At 53.5% G+C, this 24,159-nt stretch overlaps 1 protein-coding gene across 1 annotated transcript in view; it reads left to right on the top strand.

Annotated features, from left to right (window-relative positions):
* Positions 1-24,159, top strand: part of LOC146829126 (uncharacterized) — a 113,920-nt gene that overhangs the window by 49,611 nt on the left and 40,150 nt on the right. The window lies entirely within an intron of this gene.

The raw sequence follows: 24,159 nt of genomic DNA, 5'->3' as shown, positions 1-24,159 counted from the left end.
TGAAAAAAACATTTATGACAACTAGGGCGCCGATCACGATCCTGTAAAAACCGGGTACGAACCGTCGGACGGAGCATATTCTCCGCCCGACGCGTACCCGGTCATCAAAATTGACAAACATGGAATTACGATTCGCACGGGAACACCATTTCCGTATGAATCGTAAAAAACTCCGACCGAACAAAATAAACCTACAAATGCGATCCGGGAAAGCGCCGACCTGACGTCGGGACGCTCGCAGCCTGCCATTCACGAACCAGGAATTACGATTCGCACCGACGTCATCCCGCACGGTGAATATTTTCCGGCTGCCAAAAACTGCCGGGAAATCAGGACGACGCGAACAAGGACTACCAGTACGCGACGGACAGACAGGACGACGCGAACAAGGAGGACCAGTACGTGACGGACAGACAGGACGACGCGAACAAGGAGCACCAGTACACGACGGACAGACAGGACGACGCGAACAAGGAGGACCAGTACGCGACGGACAGACAGGACGACGCGAACAAGGAGGACCCGTACGCGACGGACAGACATGGACCCGAACCTACGTGTCATCCCGGCCCTCATAGCAGTCGACCTCCTCTACAGGTTCGGACGCAGATGCCGCAGAAGGTCAGAACAACTAAGGGAGGGGGGAAAGTGGGGTGGGGTGGGGGTGGCAGGACCAGGGCAGGCCACAAACCCCCCACCAAAGTCACACAGCACACATGCCCTGGACATACCTGACTCCCATGCCCTGGTCACTATGAGGGGGTGGGGGCGTGTCCAGCTAAGCCAGCGACCGCCACAACGGAAGTCTGTCACGACGCGAACCGGCAACACAACCAGACAGGTACGTCCCGTACCCACGCCTGAAGAGCGTGGGTACGAGTCGTACCACGCCCACACCCACATCACCCCAACAATGGCGGGACGGCTCGTACCCACGTGGCAAAGGCCTGGGTACGGGCCGCACAAGCATCACATAGCGTGGGGACGGATATGTACGGACCCTACCCCCACCCCGTATGCATGGAGCGTACCCCCACCCCAACAGTGTAAGTATGACCCGCACCCCCACCCGCGTACGTATGGAGCGTACCCCCACCCCAACAGTGTAAGTACGACCCATACCCCCACCCGCGTACGTATGGAGCGTACCCCCACCCCAACAGTGTAAGTACGACCCGTACCCCCACCCGCGTACGTATGGAGCGTACCCCCACCCCAACAGTGTAAGTACGACATGTACCCTCACCTCGAATGCATGGAGTGTACCCCCACCCCAACAGTGTAAGTACGACACGTACCCCCACCCGCGTACGTATGGAGCATACCCCCACCCCAACAGTGTAAGTAAGACACGTACCCCCACCCGTGTACGTATGGAGCGTACCCCCACCCCAACAGTGTAAGTACGACCGTACCCTCACCTCGAATGCATGGAGCGTACCCCCACCCCAACAGTGTAAGTACGACCCGTACCCTCACCTCGAATGCATGGAGCGTACCCCCACCCCAACAGTGTAAGTACGACACATACCCTCACCTCGAATGCATGGAGCGTACCCCCACCCCAACAGTGTAAGTACGACACGTACCCCCACCTCGAATGCATGGAGCGTACCCCCACCCCAACAGTGTAAGTATGACCGTACCCTCACCTCGAATGCATGGAGCGTACCCCCACCCCAACAGTGTAAGTACGACCCGTACCCTCACCTCGAATGCATGGAGCGTACCCCCACCCCAACAGTGTAAGTACGACATGTACCCTCACCTCGAATGCATGGAGTGTACCCCCACCCCAACAGTGTAAGTACGACACGTACCCCCACCTCGAATGCATGGAGCTTACCCCCACCCCAACAGTGTAAGTACGACACGTACCCCCACCTCGAATGCATGGAGCGTACCCACATCCGTGTATGCCATGAGCGTACATATTGTGAAATAGGAGGGGTGTGTGCAGGGTCCTCCCAGCAGTGCCCAGACACAGGAGGGGTGGGTGCCTATCACTCCCAGCAGTGCCCAGAGACAGGAGGGGTGTGTGCAGAGTCCTCCCAGCAGTGCCCAGAGACAGGAGGGGTGGGTGCCTAACACTCCCAGCAGTGCCCAGAGACAGGAGGGGTGGGTGCCTAACACTCCCAGCAGTGCCCAGAGACAGGAGGGGTGGGGGCCTATCACTACCAGCAGTGCCCAGACACAGGAGGGGTGGGTGCAGAGTCCTCCCAGCAGTGCCCAGTCACAAGAGTGGTGTGTGCAGAGTCCTCCCAGCAGTGCCCAGAGACATGAGGGGTAGGTGCCTAACACTCCCAGCAGTGCCCAGAGACAGGAGGGGTTGGTGCCTAACACTCCCAGCAGTGCCCAGAGACAGGAGGGGTGGGGGCCTATCACTCCCAGCAGTGCCCAGACACAGGAGGGTTGTGTGCAGAGTCCTCCCAGCAGTGCCCAGAGGCAGGAGGGGTGTGTGCAGAGTCCTCCCAGCAGTGCCCAGAGACAGGAGGGGTGGTTGACTATCACTCCCAGCAGTGCCCAGAGACAGGAGGGGTGGGGGCCTATCACTCCCAGCAGTGCCCAGACACAGGAGGGGTGTGTGCAGAGTCCTCCCAGCAGTGCCCAGAGGCAGGAGGGGTGTGTGCAGAGCCCTCCCAGCAGTGCCCAGAGACAGGAGGGGTGGTTGACTATCACTCCCAGCAGTGCTCAGAGACAGGAGGGGTGGGGGCCTATCACTCCCAGCAGTGCCCAGACACAGGAGGGGTGGGTGCAGAGTCCTCCCAGCAGTGCCCAGTCACAAGAGTGGTGTGTGCAGAGTCCTCCCAGCAGTGCCCAGAGACAGGAGGGGTGTGTGCAGAGTCCTCCCAGCAGTGCCCAGAGGCAGGAGGGGTGTGTGCAGAGTCCTCCCAGCAGTGCCCAGAGACAGGAGGGGTGGGTGCCCATCACTCCCAGCAGTGCCCATGGAACACAAAGGGTGGAGTAGTCACAGATACCATGCCCACAAATGTCAGTCAGGTGCACAAAGACCCTGCAGTACATGTACCACAGGTGTGCGAGGCTGGGAGTATACGCATGCATAGCGCAGAAAAGAAAACATGTACACATGAAGTCATGTCAATAGGCCACATACACAAGTACAATGACTACCAAGGATGCCACGAATGATGCAGGTGGAGACATCGCTCAGCATGCATGTGCAAAGGTGAAGGACTACGTCACACACCCAGCTAATGGACACACAGCTCTGTGCTAAAGTCAGGGGACACCCTGCAGGGAAGAAGTCAGGGTACACAGAGGAAGGAATACACCTTGGGACAATTGCAACATGCAGCAACTGCTTACATGAATGGAGAAAGGTAGCTAACACCGTGTGATGGCACACAGATCCCAGGGTCCCCCCTATGAGCAGCACACTACTACATTTCCCACACACCCAACACATGACCAACACCCACAACCATGTAGCAGCCCCACCAACAGCAATGCCAGCAATGCAGGAGTGTTCCAAGGGCAAAAAATAAATAGCTTTATTCAGCATGAGCAAAAAACTAGTATGACGTAAGTCCAATATTAACAAAGGCCATAGGGCAGTCCAGGAGTCCCAGCTGGATGGGGGACACAGTGGAATGCGTGTCCCCTAGCTTGCCTGCACAGTTACAATCCGTTGTCTTCCACAGGGGTGAGTGCATCATGTGGGGGGGAAGAAACAGGCACCGCAGGGACAGGAGGGTGAAGGGTAGGCGTCGTGGGTGCAGGGATGGAGGACTCCACCACAGGGGGTGGGGCAGGGCCAAAGGCGGAGGCCAGGATCTCGCTGCACACCTTAGCAAGGTCCTCCAGGGACTTCCCTGCACCCGAAGGAACCACAGGCCCCAAGGAGGGGGGGGGTCAGAGGGATGGGTCGCAGCGCCACTGGGGGAGGGTGTGGACAGGGGGGGGGACTCAAGCACCCTGACCGGGGACCTCCTTAACCGCTTGCGGAGTGGTGTCACTGTGGGGCTCAGGGACAGAGCGGCCATGAAGGAGTCTTTGGGGGAGATGTGGCCAGGAGAGCTGAGGGGAGGGGATTTGGAGGGAGTGGATTGGGTGGAAAGCGGACTCCCACTCTGGCTGCGTGTCACACGTTTGCCCCCCGACCCAGTGGGTGTGCCTACTGCACCCTGTTTGTGCGTGTCAGGAGGTGTGCGGCGGACCTTCCCTGCTGGTGTGGTGCCTGTGTCTGTTGTGGTGGGTGCATGCTTACGTCTGGGTGTATGTGGGACAGGCATGGGAGTGGGAATTGTAGAAGGAGCAGGGGTAGGGGGTGGGACGTAGCGCTGCAGGAGACCCACTGCTGCAGTCAGTGTGGAGTCTATGGACCTCAGCAAGTTGCGAGGGTCAGCCTGCGATGAATGAATGCCCTCCAAGTATGCCTCCATGTTGTTGAGGACCTGGCTGTGGCCATGGAGGACATTAAGGATTGCAGTCTGACCAATCTGCAACTGCCGCTGGATGTCCACAGACTCAGCATTGGCGGCAGCAGTGGAGACAGGGGCAGGGGGTGCGGTGCCTGGCAGGAAGGAGACATGTGGTGACCGGGCACGTTGGGAAGGGACACGAGCATGTGGGAGGCGGCTGATGCCAATGGAGGGGGCGGTGCCAGATGTAGGGCTGCTGTCAGATGGTGGTGCAGCCACCGCCCACTCGGAGAGATCATCCTCGGACCCGTCAGCTTCATACTCTGTTGTGCCAGTCGACAGGTCCCCGGGTTCACTCTCCTCCGCCTCAGTCCCACTCGAAGTGCCAGCCCCGATGTCACCGCTGGCACTGGTGCTCGGTCCCTCCGCGCCATCTGTGTCCATGTCTCCCTCCGTGTCCCCCGACGATGCTGTGGGCAGGGTGAAGAGACAGAAATTAATCATACACCTGTATACATATGTCACATGAGTCAAATCTACGTAGGTTACAGTGCATAGCCTGAAACAAAGGATGAGTTACAACTACAAAACAAGGTACATACGTAGGCCCTGCAAGACACAGTTGTGTGACCCACCATACCATGGAAAAACTATGGAGAGCATGACACAATAGCAAATGAGATGACATGGTATTCTGACTGAGGAGCAAGGCCCTGGGGACAATACAGCACTGCATCTGCACCACACAGCGTGGCAGGAAATTGGGATGAGCAGGGACCAAATCCAGGAACTAGAGGCACATGCAGCATAGGTAATACTGAGAACATGCCCACCCTGACTGGCACGCTGCACCTTGAGTGTATGTCCAGACAAACATCACACACTGGCCAGTCCGAGCAAGGAGATGACAGGTCTTGACATGTAGGCCATGGCCGCCCCACCCACCCCCTACATGAGACAAATCTGTGGAGACACAGGAAGCACTTACATCTCTTAGTCTGGGTGAAATACACATGGGATGCAACAATTCAAGATTGCACACCAAATACCCAAGGTGCGCCTGTCCAAATAATCATGTACAAATGGGCATCATCAGATGATTGCAACAAGACACACAGGCAATGGCCACCGTGAGTATGTACTTTGAAAATCAGGTCGGGCTGGACAGTGGACACTTGTAATACATCTCACGTCAAGAAACATGGTGCCAGGGGACAATGGCACAGAGCACAACCTATGCTGTAGACACAGAGATTGTCGACATTCTCAGATTACACACATGATACCTAGGAAAATATGCCCCTGGGGACAGTAGTGGCCACACAACTCCATGCTCCTGAATGGGAATGACTGCAACACACGCTAACATCCCTGCACTATGCCTAACGCACACTCATGCACATCATGTCACAGGCCACCACATGGGACATGCCTGCTGGAAGGCCTGGCACTCGAGAGATTAACTCCCATGTCTGGACTCAGCATTAGTGCCAACTGACATGGAACCCACAAGTCCAGAACTGGACAGGGCACAGGCAAGGTCACAAAACCTGTTACACACCACCCCCACACATGATGCTGCAGGCATTGTACACTTGGAGAAGGTGTCAGGCTACATAACCTTGTGATGGAGTGACTACACACAGACCAGGGAACACATTGCAAGGAGGGGAAGGGAGGCAGGAGAGCACTGCAATACTGTGGGGAACAGGATCTGCACAGCACCATAAACCCTGGAAGTGTATCCATGGAACAGTGCACTTACAAATGCTGGTGAAACACAACAAACACACACATGTACCTAGCCCCTTCCGGCTGCTGCATGTCCTGTAGACGCCTGTCCAAGTCAGGAAAGACCACCGCCAGCACACGTTTCTGGATGTGGGAGAGATGGCGGCGCCCGCGGTTCTTGTGGTTCTCAGGTGAGTCCCCCAGCAGGACCCGTGCGATCCTCCGCGTCCAGCACCGGATATCCTGCCAGCGTTTCCTCACCTGGGACAGGTGCCGCCTCCGACCATCCGCACTCCTCACGGCGCTGACGGCGTCCAGCCATATCTGCTCCTTGGCAGAGGCGTCTACCTGTGAGGATGAACAAGTGACACTACATCAACACACCTTGCACATGTCACAAGGACACAGATTAGAACACATTTGCTGTTTACAACAAGGCATAGTGTGCATCCAACGCATTGCAACTTTGTCATAGGGACATGATCCTCTGGGGGAAGGCCAAAAGCAGTACGTGCCATTGAAAGGACACACGTGGAATGAGGGCAACTACACAATCAATGAGCCAGGCTCACACTGTGCATCACACCCACCCCTCCTGTCTCAGGGCACTGCTGGGAGGACTCTGCACCCACCCCTCCTGTCTCAGGGCACTGCTGGGAGTGATAGGCCCCCACCCCTCCTGTCTCAGGGCACTGCTGGGAGGACTCTGCACCCACCCCTCCTGTCTCAGGGCACTGCTGGGAGTGATAGGCCCCCACCCCTCCTGTCTCAGGGCACTGCTGGGAGGACTCTGCACCCACCCCTCCTGTCTCAGGGCACTGCTGGGAGGTGTCTCAGGGCACTGCTGGGAGGACTCTGCACCCACCCCTCCTGTCTCAGGGCACTGCTGGGAGGACTCTGCACCCACCCCTCCTGTCTCAGGGCACTGCTGGGAGGACTCTGCACCCACCCCTCCTGTCTCAGGCCACTGCTGGGAGACATCAGGCATTCCCCCCCGGGTACCCCCCCCCCTACAGTACATAGCATGTGTGTCACACCTGGACACAATGGCAGAAGTCACAGTCACAAAAAAGGGACACAGTCTGTGGCAGTGGACACTGCACTCACCTGATAACCTGGTCGCCCATACAACATGGGGTACCGTGGGAGGATCACTTCCACCAAAGCCATGTTCTCCTCCATTGTGAATGGCTGTGACCTCTCCACAGCCCTTGACATGGTTCCAGGGAATTAGTAGCAGCAGCTGGGTCTTGGAATACAGAGATGTACAGGCAAGTGCTCCCTCATGGGACCTGGCTGCCTTATATCTGCCTTGCTGGCCCATCTCATGCACAGGAGTACAGAGTGATTGGTCACTCACATTTGCATCCTATGTTTCCTCCAATCCCTTCAAACCTAGCAGTCTGTGGGTTCTCTATCGGTTTTTTTCTCCTGCATGATGTCAGCCCCACAAACACATTGCAACAAAGTAGATTAATTCCAACTGACTTCTGCTGTGCACCTTCCAGAACAAATTCAAAATTTGAACTTGGTCTCCATGACAACCAGCATGCATGTAGGCCTTAATACTTGTCCCTCATGTGTCCCCTATGTAATTTGGAGCTTCACACACAGGTACGGTGCGTTCCGGGGCCCTAGGGCACCCCAAATGCATTGCAACGGCCCGCACACGCGTGCCTACGTTCACTATCACTATGGGTGTCCTCGCGTATGCGTACTCGTAGTGGTACGGGCCGTACACACGCCTGTACGCTCCCTATCACTATGGGTGTCCTCGCGTATGCGTACTCGTAGTGGTACGGGCCGTACACATGCCTGTACGCTCCCTATCACTATGGGTGTCCTCGCGTATGCGTACACGTAGTGATAGTGAGCGTACAGGCGTGTGTACGGCCCGTACCACTACGAGTCCGCATAGGCGAGGACACCCATAGTGATAGGGAGCGTACAGGCGTGTGTACGGCCCATACCACTACGAGTACACATACGCGAGGACACCCATAGTGATAGGGAGCGTACAGGCGTGTGTACGGCCCGTACCACTATGAGTACGCATACGCGAGGACACCCATAGTGATAGGGAGCGTACAGGCGTGTGTACGGCCCGTACCACTACGAGTACGCATACGCGAGGACACCCATAGTGATAGGGAGCGTACAGGCGTGTGTACGGCCCGTACCACTACGAGTACGCATACGCGAGGACACCCATAGTGATAGGGAGCATACAGGCGTGTGTACGGCCCGTACCACTATGAGTACGCATACGCGAGGACACCCATAGTGATAGGGAGCGTACAGGCGTGCGTACGGCCCTACCACTATGGGTGTTCTTGCGTATGCGTACTCGTAGTGGTACGGGCCGTACACATGCCTGTACGCTCGCCATCACGATGGGTACACATACGGCAGCACTCCCATAGTGATATGGGAACATACACAGGCCCTCTTAGCAGCAGTACGGCGGTTTTCACACATCACAGTGGTGACAGGCGGCACACAGGTAGGAATAGGGCAGACATACTTGTCCATGGATGGACATACTTGTCCATGAATGGACATCAAGGCATCGTCTGTGCATTACTACATGTGTGGGGCACAGGTGTGACAGGCTGTGATGTGGAACATTACTCCTGAGTCGAGAAGGCACCAGATGTATGATGAGATGTGTACAGATGTACTGTGTGACGGTGCAATGTGTGCCAGGCATGCCCTTGACTCCTTTGACATGTGTGTAAGGGTGGGCTACGCAAAGTGAAGTTCGCACTACGCGAGCTACGCGTAGCACTTCGCGAACTGCGTAGTAACATGTTCGCACTGTGCAAGATGTTGTTTTCAATGATTGCACAGTGCGGACAAGCAACCGGCACTGTGCAATCATTGAAAATGGCATCTTGCACAGTGCGAGCTGTAGTTTTCTGCTGCTCGAGTAGATTTTTACTCGAGCGGCAGCTTTCTGAACGCGAACTGGTAGTTTCTCATCGCGAGCGGTCGCGAGCAAACGCGACCCCTCGCAATGAGACACCTGACCTCCTCGCGTTGTGAATCTCGCCGGGAGGTTTATTTTCCATGCTCGCGATCGCGAACAAGTAAAAAGTCTCGCCGGGATGTCATTTTGCTTGCTCGCGGTCGCCAACTTGACGTTGAGGACCGCGAGCAAGCAAAAAATGACCGCAGCACTACGCAACACTACGCTACGCGTGTTCGCACTGTGCTACGTGCAGTTCGCGTAGTGCGAAGTAGCGCGAACTTCGCAAACTACGCGAGCATAGCGTAGTGCTTCGCCCAGGCCTACATGTGTGCATGTCGTACTGCACACTTGGGGTGAGCGTCACTGGCATGGCACGGACCCCAACACACGGAAGTGTCCCCTGATGCCCGGTACAGGGGTTACCACACCTGACTTGTCACTACCCACGGTGCACAATGTGACTATGTCATGTATGTGTGGGGGCTTCCCATCAGGTTGATGTTGGAGCACCCTCAAAAGCTGCAGCTGTTGCAGCAACCAACATGTGTCTGTGTGTAGATTGACATTGCACACTGTTCCGCACACCATGCCACATGTGGTATCGGATGTGAGGTGCACATGTATGCATGGGACACGGAGTAGCGTGACAAGGACATGTCTGCATCCTCACAATGAATGTGTGGTGAGTCATGACATGTGCACCTTCATGGCAAGGTGTGTGGGCTGTCCTAGTGTAATGTCATGTGACCTGTGGCTCTAGTGTTCCGCTACCAGTCTCTGCAATCGGCATCCTACTTCTGCTGATGTGTGGGCGTATGTCACTCCTGTCTTGCGTCTGGCTGTTCACTTGCACTGGGACACAGCTATTCCCATGGCATGGCATGGGGAGGTTCTCAATCTCCGTGTGTAGCTGGGTCTTGGTAGGAGTGTCACCTGGCAGCCATACGTGTCCAGGGCATGTAGCACATACCTGACTCCCTATGTAGCATATGTGTATTGACAGATTAACATGTGCTCAGTACATATGAATTGTTGTCGTAGTGCACTCACTCTTCCTTGTCACTTCCAAATTACTGCAGAGCGCCGCCTCTTGCCCGACCAATTCCGGACTTGGCTGCCATGCGGGAGAATGACAGTATCCGGTGCTACCGCTTCCCCCAACCGTTGATTCTGGAGTTGACGGCGAGACTGGCACCACACCTGCAACCGCAGCACAGGTATCCTACGGCACTGACACCCCAGCTGAAGGTAATGGCTGCCCTACATTTTCTTGCCACGGGTACCTTTCAATATACCATAGCTCATGTTGGTGGCATGTCCCAGAGCATGTTCTGCCGTGTGCTGCATGATTTCTTAGAGGCCATGTTGATTCACCTGGATGACTTCATCCAGTTCCCAACCCCTGAACAGTTGACTGCGGTCAAGCGTGGATTCTATGCCCTGGGAGGGATGCCCCATGTCATTGGGTCCATAGATGGGACACATGTAGCTTTGGTACCACCACACGCACGGGAGGTAGCGTACTGCAATCGGAAGCACTACCACTCCATCAATGCCCTTGTGGTGTGTCAGTCCAACATGGTGATTTCACATGTCTGTGCTCGTTTTCCAGGATCAGCACATGATGCCTACATCATGAGGCGTAGCAGGATGCCTGAAATGATGATGCAGCTGCGCAACGAAAGAGCATGTGTTGTTGGTGGGTACAGTCTGTCTGTCCTGTATTTTGCATAGCCTACCAGCACGACCGCTTCACCACTTCTTACGATGTCCATGTGCTTCCCATGTAGGGGACGCTGGCTATCCCAACATGCCATGGCTGCTCACACCTCTCCGCAACCCCATCACGCCGGCCCAGCTCCGCTACAACACCACCCATGGCCGGACAAGGCGAGTGATAGAGAGGACGTTTGGCCTGCTGAAGAGCCGATTTCGGTGCCTCCACAAGACTGGCGGCGCGCTCCCATATGCCCCTGCGAAGGTCTGCAAAATCTTCATGGTCTGCTGCATGCTGCACAACATGGCAGTTGAGAAAGCTGTGCCACTCATCCTGGATCAACATGACGAGGACCATCCACCCGTGGAGGACGAAGGGCTTGGCAATGGGGCTAGTGATGTGGAGGATGTGGAGCCGCAAGAGGACATCCGGACTCGGCTCATATGCGACTTCTTTGCTTAGTGGTGAGTACCAGTGTCTGAGTGTGCACGCATTGGTCCCCGTGTGGCATGTGTTGTGATGTGTGTCTCCACCTGCATGTATGGCACGTGAGTCAGAGGTGTGTGTGGGTGTGTCACTGGAGTGATGGTGGCAGTGATGGTTGTATTTCCCCAGTCATAATTGTGACCTAGCATGTTGTCATCCATACATGTGTCGAGTAAATGCACATGCAAGTGGCTGTGCTTTTTGTGGCTGACTTCTTGTGTGTCTCTCTTCCCCAGGTACTTGCGCATGCCGTCTGCTGGTTGCATTGTTGTGGCACTGCTATTCCTCATGGACACGTCATCGTGGGCTGACTCAGCGTTACAGGCACGGACACGTTTGGAAGTCTCCATAGGGTAAGGGATGCATCAGGGGTTTATTGGGTGTGGCAGTTGTTCACGATGTATGCACACTGCCCCTGTCGATGTTTGGTTCCTCTGCAGCCATGTAGCATCACCATGGGACACGACATGCAGCTGTGTACACCTGAATAGATGGTCTGACTGGTTGACAGTCATCAGTGATGGGATAGTGGATTGTGATGATGGCATCAATGTGTGTGACACTGCCCTCGGACACATACGGTTAGCATTGGCTTGACATGGTGTGGGACTTCCACATCAGCGGATCAATGGTGTATGGCAGTCTCTCCGTGAGCAGCTTTGGGTGTTTAGTTGTTAGCCGACAATTGTGTGCCAGTTCCATGGCTAACACACATTTGTGCTGCAGAAGGGGGGTGCCAGTGTTGGACCCACATGTTACTCCACAAGATGTGTTCATGTGTACTTCAAGTTGCAATCCCGAAAACATGACTAATAAAGGTGTCCCTATGCCTCCAAGGTGCCTCTTCTCAGTCAATGCTGGTGTGTTGCCACGGTGCATCCAGCATGTCTGGCATGGTTTTCCCGGATAGTGGCTATGTGTCGATGTGTCGAGTAGCAAGATGCAAGCTGTGTGTGTGGGCTGAGACTGTGTATTGGGCATGATGTCCATGACTGTGTGGGTATTGTGACATGTGCCATCCCCATGCATCCAACGTTGGCCAGGCCCCCATTCTCCGCATTCACCGGACTCAGGCTTGCAGGACATGGTTCTGCCACCTGTCTACACATACCTGGGTGCCCCCCAGGACACTCCACATGATCCCTGACCTCTGCGCATGACTGTTGCTGTACTCAATGTCTCTGTCAGCACAGTTGTGCGGCCACCCCCTCAGCTGGTTGGGCCCATCACGGGTGTGTATGGTGCTCCATGTCTGCCTTGCCTAATACACTGTGACCCGTGTGTCCTGTGCCAGACTCAGGCCCCAGGGTGTGGATGGTTGAAGTCAAAAGAGAACTCAGGCATGTTTAGACTTTACAACACACATGTAAGGTAATAATGCAACCAGCAGGCATCTTCTCTTCATGGTGTGATTTTTTATTTTGGGGGGGGGGGGGTAAAGTGAGGGGCTTTCCGGGAGTTTGGAATCCAAAGTTCAGTAGGGGAGTTGGTGTCCTTGCCATTGGAAATCCTCATAGTCCATGCCACAGTCTTTGTCAACATTGGTCAGACAGTGACCAGCAGGGCCATGTGGCAGAGAATGTCTCTTGATGCTGTGATGCTGTTGCTCCAGTGGGCTAGGTGCCAGGCCAGGTGTCCTGGGAGATGGTGATGTAGCGCCGACCCTCACGGTCCTTTCCGTGCGACCCGGCCTCCTGCGGGGACCCTCAGCAGCAGGCCGTGACGATGTTTGGGATGCTCCGTCGGATGTCTCCTCCTCCTCCTGATCCCTCCCTGTGGGTGGTGATGTTCTACGCCGTCTGGCACAGGGAGGGTTGCCCATGTTGTCGGCCATCCGACGGAGTGTATCGTGAATCCCCTGGAACACCGTCACTTGCTCAGCCTGTCTGTCCTCCATCCTCCGTTGGTGTTGCAGTAGACAGGCATGTTGCTCCTCATGTTGCTGGGCCTGCTGGGTCTTTATCTCATCGAGGGTCCCCTTGATCTCATTGAGGGTGGACACAACCTGGGCCATGCCCGTGGTGTCCTGCCGGTATGTGTCCATGATGTTACGGACATGGGAAAATACCGGTTCCCCAGCCAACTGGTCAGGCTCGCGCCTCCGCCTCCTCCACTCCCACCACCCCTGCCCACTTGCACCTGGCCTGCCCTTGTGGGTACATCGGGTCTCCGGGACCCCTGAGGGGTGGCATTGGCGTTGTCGCCTGCCTCCTCCTGGGTGCCCGGGACACCGTGTCCCTCCTGGCCAGCCTGGCTGCATTGTGATGGTGAGGCAGGGATCCTGGGTGTCTCCTGGGATGTGGCAGGAGTGGGGGTGGTGGTTGGCACAGTTGTACCTGACGCAGGTGCTGCAGGTGGTTGGACACCAGAGGGGCCAGGTCGGTCGGGGTCGTCCACAGAGTGGTGAGAGTCGTCGCTGCCGGTGGGATCGGGCTCCCGCAGATCCGGGTCCTGTGAGTCTTCCCCCCCAGTGTTGGGGGGTGAACCACGACGTTGACCTGTGTGTGAGAGAGACAATGTTAATTTTGGTCCATGCAACATCCATGTTTCATCAGTTTCAAAGTTGGCACTTTTCCTCTTGGAATTAGGATCTGTCTTGCATTCCACTCACAGTGCACTTGTGCATGGGTGTGTCCCTTGGGCACCACTTTGGCCCCTTTAACTATGTGTGGCACAGTCTTACTAGCTGCGTCAAGTGTGACTGCAGTCAGCAGTGGAGTGGGCAGGTGTGGCGAGCCATGCATTGGCGCCTTCCGTGTAGCACTGTACATGTGCACATGGAGTGGATCCACACACTTATATAATGCAGGTAGCTGTCGTTGTGCTCGTGAACAGGTTGTGACATGGCCCTGTGTTTTGCCATGGTGAAGAGGGGGGGTTCTGGCACTGGCCACCCTTGGCTACATGCAAGCAGTCTACCTGCTGACGAGCAGACATTCCCACACACCACACGGCTGATTTGCTCTCCCTGTGTCTCCCTCCATCTCTGTCCCCCTCTCCCTCCCTCTGTGTGTCAGCATCCTCCCTCTGTCCGTGTCCCTGTGTCTCCCTCCCTCTCTGTCCCCCTCTCCCTCCCTCTCTGTCCCCCTCTCCCTCCCTCTCTGTCCCCCTCTCCCTCCCTCTGAGTGTCAGCCTCCTCCCTCTGTCCGTCTCCCTGTGTCTCCCTCCCTCTCTGTCCCCCTCTCCCTCCCTCTGTGTGTCAGCCTCCTCCCTCTGTCTGTGTCCCTGTGTCTCCCTCCCTCTCTGTCCCCCTCTCCCTCCCTCTCTGTCCCCCTCTCCCTCCCTCTCTGTCCCCCTCTCCCTCCCTCTGTGTGTCAGCCTCCTCCCTCTGTCCGTCTTCCTGTGTCTCCCTCCCTCTCTGTCCCCCTCTCCCTCCCTCTGTGTGTCAGCCTCCTCCCTCTGCCCATCTTCCTGTGTCTCCCTCCCTCTCTGTCCCCCTCTCCCTCCCTCTGTGTGTCAGCCTCCTCCCTCTGTCCGTGTCCCTGTGTCTCACTCCCTCTCTGTCCCCCTCTCCCTCCCTCTGTGTGTCAGCCTCCTCCCTCTGTCCATGTCCCTGTGTCTCCCTCCCTCTCTGTCCCCCTCTCCCTCCCTCTCTGTCCCCCTCTCCCTCCCTCTGTGTGTCAGCCTCCTCCCTCTGTCCGTCTTCCTGTGTCTCCCTCCCTCTCTGTCCCCCTCTCCCTCCCTCTGTGTGTCAGCCTCCTCCCTCTGTCCGTCTTCCTGTGTCTCCCTCCTTCTCTGTCCCCCTCTCCTTCCCTCTGTGTGTCAGCCTCCTCCCTCTGTCCGTGTCCCTGTGTCTCCCTCCCTCTCTGTCCCCCTCTCTCTCCCTCTGTGTGTCAGCCTCCTCCCTCTGTCCGTGTCCCTGTGTCTCCCTCCCTCTCTGTCCCCCTCTCCCTCCCTCTCTTTCCCCCTCTCCCTCCCTCTGTGTGTCAGCCTCCTCCCTCTGTCCGTCTTCCTGTGTCTCCCTCCCTCTCTGTCCCCCTCTCCCTCCCTCTGTGTGTCAGCCTCCTCCCTCTGTCCGTGTCCCTGTGTCTCCCTCCCTCTCTGTCCCCCTCTCCCTCCCTCCGTGTGTCAGCCTCCTCCCTCTGTCCGTGTCCCTGTGTCTCCCTCCCTCTCTGTCCCCCTCTCCCTCCCTCTCTGTCCCCCTCTCCCTCCCTCTGTGTGTCAGCCTCCTCCCTCTGTCCGTGTCCCTGTGTCTCCCTCCCTCTCTGTCCCCCTCTCCCTCCCTCCGTGTGTCAGCCTCCTCCCTCTGTCTGTGTCCCTGTGTCTCCCTCCCTCTCTGTCCCCCTCTCCCTCCCTCTCTGTCCCCATCTCCCTCCCTCTGTGTGTCAGCCTCCTCCCTCTGTCCGTCTTCCTGTGTCTCCCTCCCTCTCTGTCCCCCTCTCCCTCCCTCCGTGTGTCAGCCTCCTCCCCCTGTCCGTGTCCCTGTGTCTCCCTCCCTCTCTGTCCCCCTCTCCCTCCCTCTCTGTCCCCCTCTCCCTCCCTCTGTGTGTCACCCTCTGTCACCTCAGCCCAGCTTCCTAGACACACACTTTTTCCAGTCCTTTGAATGGCCCTTGGCTTGTTGATGTGAGTTTGTTTCTGCTATCCAGGCACCCATTGGGTGTAGTGTCTGTGTGTGCGCTGCTGCTGTGGTTGTGTGTGCTGCCACTCTTTCACAGTGTTGGCTGTTTATTAGCTGCTGTCATGTGCAAAACAGTGCCTTCACCCCCATGTGTTGATGCAAGGCGTCCGCCATTTGCTGGCGAGTCTTTCCTGTGTGGGGACACACTGTTTGTCTGGCTGTGACCTGGGCCATATGGGCAGAGGGCATTGTTGTCTGCTTCTGAGTTGCACTATGTGATTTTTGGGGCCCTCCCTCCCGCCATCCGGGTTACCGTGTCATGTGTTGGTGTCTTCTGTGGCCTGTGACTTGACATTGTCCAGCTGGGTGCATGGGGCATGGTGGCGGCAGTGGCATGTGCGTGTTCATGGAGTGTGGTTGAGTCATGCGATAGGTTGGGGTGGTTGCGTGCCTGTTAGTGATTTTGGTTGTGGATGAGGTCCCCCCCATGTGAGGTGCGTTGTTCGTGTACTCACCCGGGTCTCGGAGTCCTCCTAATCCTTCGACTGCCTCCAACGGCTGTATGGCCATCACCCTCTCCTCCCAGGGCTGGTAGTGTACGGGTCTGCGGGAGGGCCCTCCTCCAGTGGCGTTGGCCTGGTTGTGTTCCTCCAGCATCTTGGCTCGGACCCTCCTCCGCAGATCGTACCACCTGGCTTGGCATTCCTGCCTGGTCCTTCTGGTGTCCGCAACAGCATTCACAGCATCGACGATGGTCTGCCACATGGCTGTTTTTGCTGCCATGCTGGTCTGTCTGACCAATGTTCCAAAGAGCTGTGGCTCGACTCTGAGGATTTCATCAACAAGGACCTCCAACTCTCGGTTACTGAACTTTGGATTCTTGTTAGTGGGCATGGTGAGGGGTGTGGGTGTGGATGGTGGGGGGGGTGTGTGGATGGTTGTGGGTGTGTGGGTGTGGTTGTGCAGGTGTGTGTGTGTGAATGTGATGAGGGGGTGTTTGTGAAGGTGGTTGTGTGAAGGTGTGGTGAAGCTTGTAGTATGGTTCTGTGGTGTCTGGCAGCAGTGAGTCTGTTGCAAAGGCTCATGGTTTGTGTGTGTGGGCCCTTTTTATTGGTCCATGGGTGGGTGTGGCTGTGTTTGAAGTTTGGGTGGGTGTGTTATAAGGAGTGGTGGTGTTTTGGGCCTCTGTTTGTTTTTGGCAGTTGCAGGTCAGTGAATGTGTTTTTTTAGTGTTTGTTGGCCATGTTTAGTGGCTTTGTGCCATTCGAATAGTGTATTCTTGTGTTGTTTTGTTTTGTCCTGGTTGTGTACGTGCGTTTTGAGCGTGTGTACGGTGTGTACATGGGCCATTTGGTTGTACGGTGCTGTCCTTGTGTGTGGCTTGGTACGACTCGTACATGCGGTTGTGATGTTGGGGCCTGGGGTGCGCTCCGTACTTAGGAGGTTGTGTTGGGGGTGCGACTGGAATGAACTGGGGTGTACATTGACGGTGGTACGACACGTACAGGGGTGGGGGTAGGACTGGAACGTACTGGGGTGTACATAGACGGTGGTACGACACGTCCAGGGGTGGGGGTAGGACTGGAACATACTGGGGTGTACATAGACGGTGGTACGACACGTACAGGGGTGGGGGTACGACTCGAACGTACTGGGGTGTACATTGACAGTGGTACGACACGTACAGGGGTGGGGGTACAACTCGAACGTACTGGGGTGTACATTGACGGTGGTACGACACGAACAGGGGTGGGGGTAGGACTGGAACGTACTGGGGTGTACATAGACGGTGGTACAACACGTCCAGGGGTGGGGGTAGGACTGGAACGTACTGGGGTGTACATAGACGGTGGTACGACACGTACAGGGGTAGGGGTACGACTCGAACGTACTGGGGTGTACATTGACGGTGGTATGACACATACAGGGGTGGGGGTACGACTCGAATGTACTAGGGTGTACATAGACGGTGGTACGACACGTACAGGGGTGGGGGTACGACTTGAACGTACTGGGGTGTACATTGACGGAGGTACGACATGTAAAGGGGTGGGGGTACGACTTGTACGTACTGGGGTGTACCTACATGGGGGTCGGACACGTACAGGGGTGGGGGTACGACTCGAACATACTGGGGTGTACATTGACGGTGGTACGACACGTACAGGGGTGGGGGTACGACTCGTACGTACTGGGGTGTACATACATGAGGGTCGGACACATACAGGGGTGGGGGTACGACTGGAACGTACTGGGGTGTACATTGACGGTGGTACGACACGTACAGGGGTGGGGGTACGAATCGAACGTACTGGGGTGTACATAGACGGTGGTACGACACGTACAGGGGTGGGGGTACGACTCGAACGTACTGGGGTGTACATTGACGGTGGTACGACACGTACAGGGGTGGGGGTAGGACTGGAACGTACTGGGGTGTACATAGACGGTGGTACAACACGTCCAGGGGTGGGGATAGGACTGGAACGTACTGGGGTGTACATAGACAGTGGTACGACACGTACAGGGGTTAGGGTACGACTCGAATGTACTGGGGTGTACATACATGGGGGTTGGACACGTACAGGGGTGGGGGTACGACTCGAACGTACTGGGATGTACATACATGGGGGTCGGACACGTACAGGGGTGGGGGCAGGACTCGAACGTACTGGGGTGTACATTGACGGTGGTACGACACGTACAGGGGTGGGGGTACGACTCGAACATACTGGGGTGTACATACATTGGGGTCGGACACGTACAGGGGTGGGGGTAGGACTCGAACGTACTGGGGTGTACATAGACGGTGGTACGACACGTCCAGGGGTGGGGGTATGACTGGAACGTACTGGGGTGTACATACATGGGGGTCGGACACATACAGGGGTGGGGGTAGGACTCGAACGTACTGGGGTGTACATAGACGGTGGTACGACACGTCCAGGGGTGGGGGTACGACTCGGACGTACAGGGGTGTACATGCACGGGTGGGGGTGTACATACACGGGGGGTACGTCTCGGACGTACGGGGGTGGGGGGAGTGTTGGGCGCGTATGCGGGCACATGTCTCCATGGTTGCTATGGGAGTTCGGTGCGGACGGTGTTTTTTCCATACGGTTGTAACATCGGACGCACGGGATGGATCGTGATTCCTCGGTCGGACTTCACCTTTCACATTTGTACGGTACATCGTCCGAGGACGTGTCGGACACATTTTCTGACCCGAGGACGTGTGGGAAATCATTCCCGATGCGGTTCATATGGACTTTTTACCATGCGAATCGTGATTGCCAGTTCGTACGGCACTTGTACGATTCGTACGGTAAAAAGACCGGATACGAGTCGCACGGGGAATTTTTTTACCGGATCGTAATTGGCACCTAGGTATCTTGCCCGGGAGGAGGGTGAGCTTTTGAAAGACAGTGTCAGGAAACATGTCCTACTTAAAACTTGTTTACTAATGGAACCGTATTTATCATGGCCTATGTCTGGCTACGATCGTTTTTTATTGACAAGGTTCCGTTTTGACCTGTTTCATCTCTTACTGGCGGTACCAAGAGGGGCCCATCGAGGTCAAGTGTTGCCTGCTTGCGGCTGCAACGGGAAGTCTCCGCAAGATTTGGCGCACTTTTTATTTATCTGTCCTTATTACACAGTACCTCGGAGGCTATATTTAAAGCCTTGCTTAAAAAAATTAAAATTCACACAGAATAAACCAGCACTTTATTTCCTTCAACTCCTGAATTGTGACTGCACCTTATTTGTATGCAGTTTCTTGAAATTAGCTATTATCTTCAGGAAAAGTATGGAGAGATAACTATGCTGTTATTATTGTTGTACTTTTTAATCCTTTTTAACTTTGTATAATTATTTATATTCTTAATTTGTCTATTCTGTCTGTCACTCTTGTTTTATAATGTTTACATAATCTGCTTGTCTTACAAATGAACTGGATACTTTGTTTTTAAATTGTTTACGAATTGTTTTCGATTGTATGTTTTTGAATTGTGCTTTTATGATTATAAAGATTACAATTGAATAAAGTTATTATTACTACTTACTACTACTCTCAAACTGCCCAATCCACCTTCTCTTCCGGCATGCTGGCAATATCTCACTGGATGGAAAACAACTATCTCCAACTGACTGCCGGGAAGACAGAGGTCTTGCTCTTCGGAGACGCCCCACTCCTGTGGACACCCCATTGGTGGCCCCCAAAACTAGGAAACGCAACAACCCCTGCAACCACAGTCAAGAACCTCGGTGTGTACCTTGAACAGACCCTCACTATGAAGAGACACGTAACACACACTGTGGGCTCATGCTTTCACATACTAGGCCTACTAAGGAAAACTTTTCCCTATCTCCCCGACTCCATCAGAAAGACCTTGATTCAGAGCTTAGTACTGAGTAAGTTAGACTACTGCAATGCCCTTCTGATCGCAGCCAACGAGTCCTCATTAAACCTCCTGCAGATGATACAAAACAATGCCGCCTGCCTGATCTTAAATGCCCCCCTGAGATCAGCCTCTCTCCCTCTCCTTCACCAACTACACTGGCTACTCATACAACAACGTGTGAAACTTAAGATCTGTTGCCTTACCCACAAAGCAGTATGGGGAAATGGACCCTCCGACCTGGCAGAGAGGCTTCTCCTCTCCACTCCACATCGGGCTCTGCGCTCTAGCACCAAATCGCTCCTCATAATCCCCTAAATAAAAAAGGCAAGAACCGGAGGCACGTCTTTCTCTTACCAAGCCCCACTCATATGGAATCAACTCCCTCTTGCCTTAAGGCAATGTCCGGACCATCGGAAATTCAGGAAAATGCTGAAAACTGCTCTGTTCTCAGTCTAGTCCACTGCCGTTGCTCCTGCTGCATATCCAGAGCGCTGAGATACCCTCCAGAGGGTGATTCAAGCGCTATACAAGACCATAAATCAAATCAAATCAGCAAAGAGTAATGTTGGTGTTCTTAAAGCAGCTATAGATGGAGTGTCATGGGGACCTACTGACAGAAAATGGACTAAATAGTTTAGATATAGTGAGGACAAGATGGTGGTCAGGACACATACCTATCAAATGCCCTTCTTCATTGGAAAAAGGGCTGCCCCATGTCCCCCCACCTTACACTAGCATGGTTGGCCTCATGAAGCATTTGCAGTCATTCCCATGTCTCTCAGCACCTGCCACAGCTTATGATGGGGGACCAGATTGAAGACCGATTTCAAATTCGCAAAGGCCACACATATGCAGCTCCTGCCAATTTGAACTGTCTTCCAGTACATTGTCAAAAATTGGGAAAATCTGGTCCATAGTGATTTCCTCCTGAAGCCTACCTGTACCATGGAAAGTATGGGCCTTATTACGATGTTGGTCTGAGTGACTTCCGGGGTCCTGTTAGAGGTGGTCGTACTACTGCGGTCTCGTCGGAAGCAGTCAGTTCGAACTCCAGATCACAATGCATGCATCCTGATCGTTGGTCGGAAACATCATCCATAGGGCAGTACAGGAATCTTCGACAGCCATCAAGATTGCGATGAGGTCATCTGACGACCCGACCTTGGGGGTCCGACCAACTGCCTCAAGTCATCGGAAACAATGGATTTGGGGTGCATACTCATCCAAATCCTCTTCTCCCCAGCAGTCTCTGTAGTGGATCCCTCTACACCTGAGCAGCTGCACCCTGATAACTACGATCATGTGGGCAAAGGAATCCAGCTAAGTGTTTATGCTGTATGTTTCACTATTGAATGGACTTTGAGAATTCTGCCATACTGCAGCAATGGGGTACATGGTGCTAAAGGCATATCCCCACATATTTCATGCCTCTGTGTACAATTCACATGTTTTCTGTGTTTTTGTAGACATTTGCACAACATATTCGGGATATGTGCTACACTGTATATGCGCCGCCGGGGCGGGTTGCATCATAATACAGTGGGGGGAAACTTCCTGGCCACAGGGGTTGAAAAGTGCCCACAAAGATGGCGGTCGGATGGTCGGTCTGACCGTCATCGTAATCAGATTATTTTCTTCATTCAAGTCATGGATTGCTCCAGAACCACCTGACAAAACACCTTTTAAATGGTGTCCATTAAGCTTATGGGTCTGCAGTTTGAAGGCGCATTTCTGTCTCCTTTCTTATGGATGGGCATGACCTTGGCTCTTTTCCTTGAATTCTGAACTGGAGCAACACCTGTGATTGCATTGTTCAATGCAAGTATGTATTTGAACCAACAATCCCTATCGCTATTGAAGATGTTGCCTGGAATACCTTCAGACCGGGGGCCTTTAATGCGTGAGATGGTGTTGAGTGTATATCTAATGTCACTAAGGTCAAATACAAGTGAGACCAGTGAGTACTCACATTCTACAGGATCGGAGCCATTGATAATAGCACTTTGAAATGATTATATCAGACAAGCAGAACAATATGATTTGCTAATTTTCTTGTAAACCCCTTGGCTCCCCCATGCCTAAAACCTGCAATGGCCTTTGTCAGTGCATGATTTGAGCACATCACACCATCTCCTTTCATCCCTCTCCCTCTTTGCTAGATGCTTGGTTTGCTTGAAGGCTTTCGTTGTGTCTTTGATCTGCTCTGGGATTTTAGATCTGATAGCCAGGGCTAGGTGCCTTCTTGCCAGTAGACAAGCCTTGTTAAATCAATTATTTATTTTAGTGTTCTTGTGAGATTTACTAGAGCTTTGTGAGGAGATGGCTAGGAAGAGGAGTGCTAGGCAGTTAATGAAGCATGAGTGAATACTAGTGGTATCTTTGATATTTGTATCTCTAGCCAATAAAGCATAAATATTTAATGTGGCATGTGCAAGACCTGAGGTAGTAATAAACATGGAGTCAGGCTGAACTGCAACATGGTGCCACTTGAGTTGCGCTTATTATTTGTTTGCTGGAGATCCTTAGTTAGTGTACGTGACAAGAGAACCTAAGGCCTTTGATGGGCCATCTAGCTTATTAGAACGTATGCTACTTATAGCTCTCTGAATCCTTGAGACTTTATGGATCAGCGGCAGAATCCCCTGAAATGGTATTTCATGATCTTCATCAGATAGGAAGGCTTAAATATTGGTTATACCTAAAACTGGATAATGGTGATGAGTTGGACTATCTCAAAATGTTATAGACAGGGAGGGAGTCCACAATTCAGTTGTAGAAAATGCAAACTCCCATAAAATTCAATCATTTGAATGGATCTGGAACCCCCAAATTTGCACCGCCAATTAAGTGGAGTTACATTCCAAAATTTGATTGTATTGAGAGAATTCCTTTAGGCTCAGATCTTTCTTAGAAAACCTTATTTCAGGTTTAGAGTGAATACTTTATAATTTATCACTTGAAGTAGCCTGTATAGTTATGCAAATCTCTAAATTATTACTGGTAATTTTTTGTATATACATAAGGTGCCTCCGTGACTTGCCCTTACCTCTCCTATCTCTAATAATTAACATACATTTTCTTGGAATATTTGGTTCAGAAATGGATGATTAGGAACTGGCTTGTTCAGAAAGACTTTAAGAGAGCTCAGATTGAATGTTGTGCCTTTGCTAAAAAGATAAGGCAGCTGTAGCAAATGAATTGTGGGCATTAACATTGACTATTATAGAAAATGTTGTGTTTTTTGCCTTGAAAAACTCAAGAGTTACTTTCAAAAGACAAAAAGTCATACTTAAAGGGTAGTTTCAAATGTGGCCACAACTGATCATATAATGCCTTTCCATAATGGGAAGGCTTCTCTAATAGCCAATTGCTTCCACAATTATTCGGGACTTCAGAATCCATAAATAAATCACTTTTTCAGGAGTTTCCAGCACACTGGGCGATGTGTGTAAAGTGTAATTCACATTGCAGAACCCTGTGGCCTACTACTAGGGACTACCAAAATACTTTCAGTTGTGAGGATCCAGCTAGTGTGTGTGCTATTCATACACATTAGATAACTCTCATGTGTATATAGTTTGAAAAGGAAGCTCAAAAATATCTTGATACCACAAAGTGAAGGGTCTGTGCAAATGTTTTTCATTTGCTTTGATGAGATTGAAAGGTGGTTCAAGGCTCTGAAGAGGTGGTGAAAATCTGCAGATCTTACATTTGGGATTCCTATGGTCAATGGAGATGTGTGACACTAATATTTTGTGCCAAGATGGCAACCTGAAAGTTGTTTCAACACCTAGTTCCTCCCCATCTACTTCTATGCATTCTTCTGAAGAAATGTTGCAGTTTCTTTACTGCAGGACTCACTCCAAGCATAACCAATTGTGTAGATGAAGTCTGGCAGCCTGGCATCA

This window comes from Triturus cristatus, chromosome 5_2 (assembly GCF_964204655.1).
Source record: "Triturus cristatus chromosome 5_2, aTriCri1.1, whole genome shotgun sequence".
NCBI lineage: Eukaryota > Metazoa > Chordata > Amphibia > Caudata > Salamandridae > Triturus > Triturus cristatus.
This window is presented reverse-complemented; position numbering and strand designations above follow the sequence as displayed.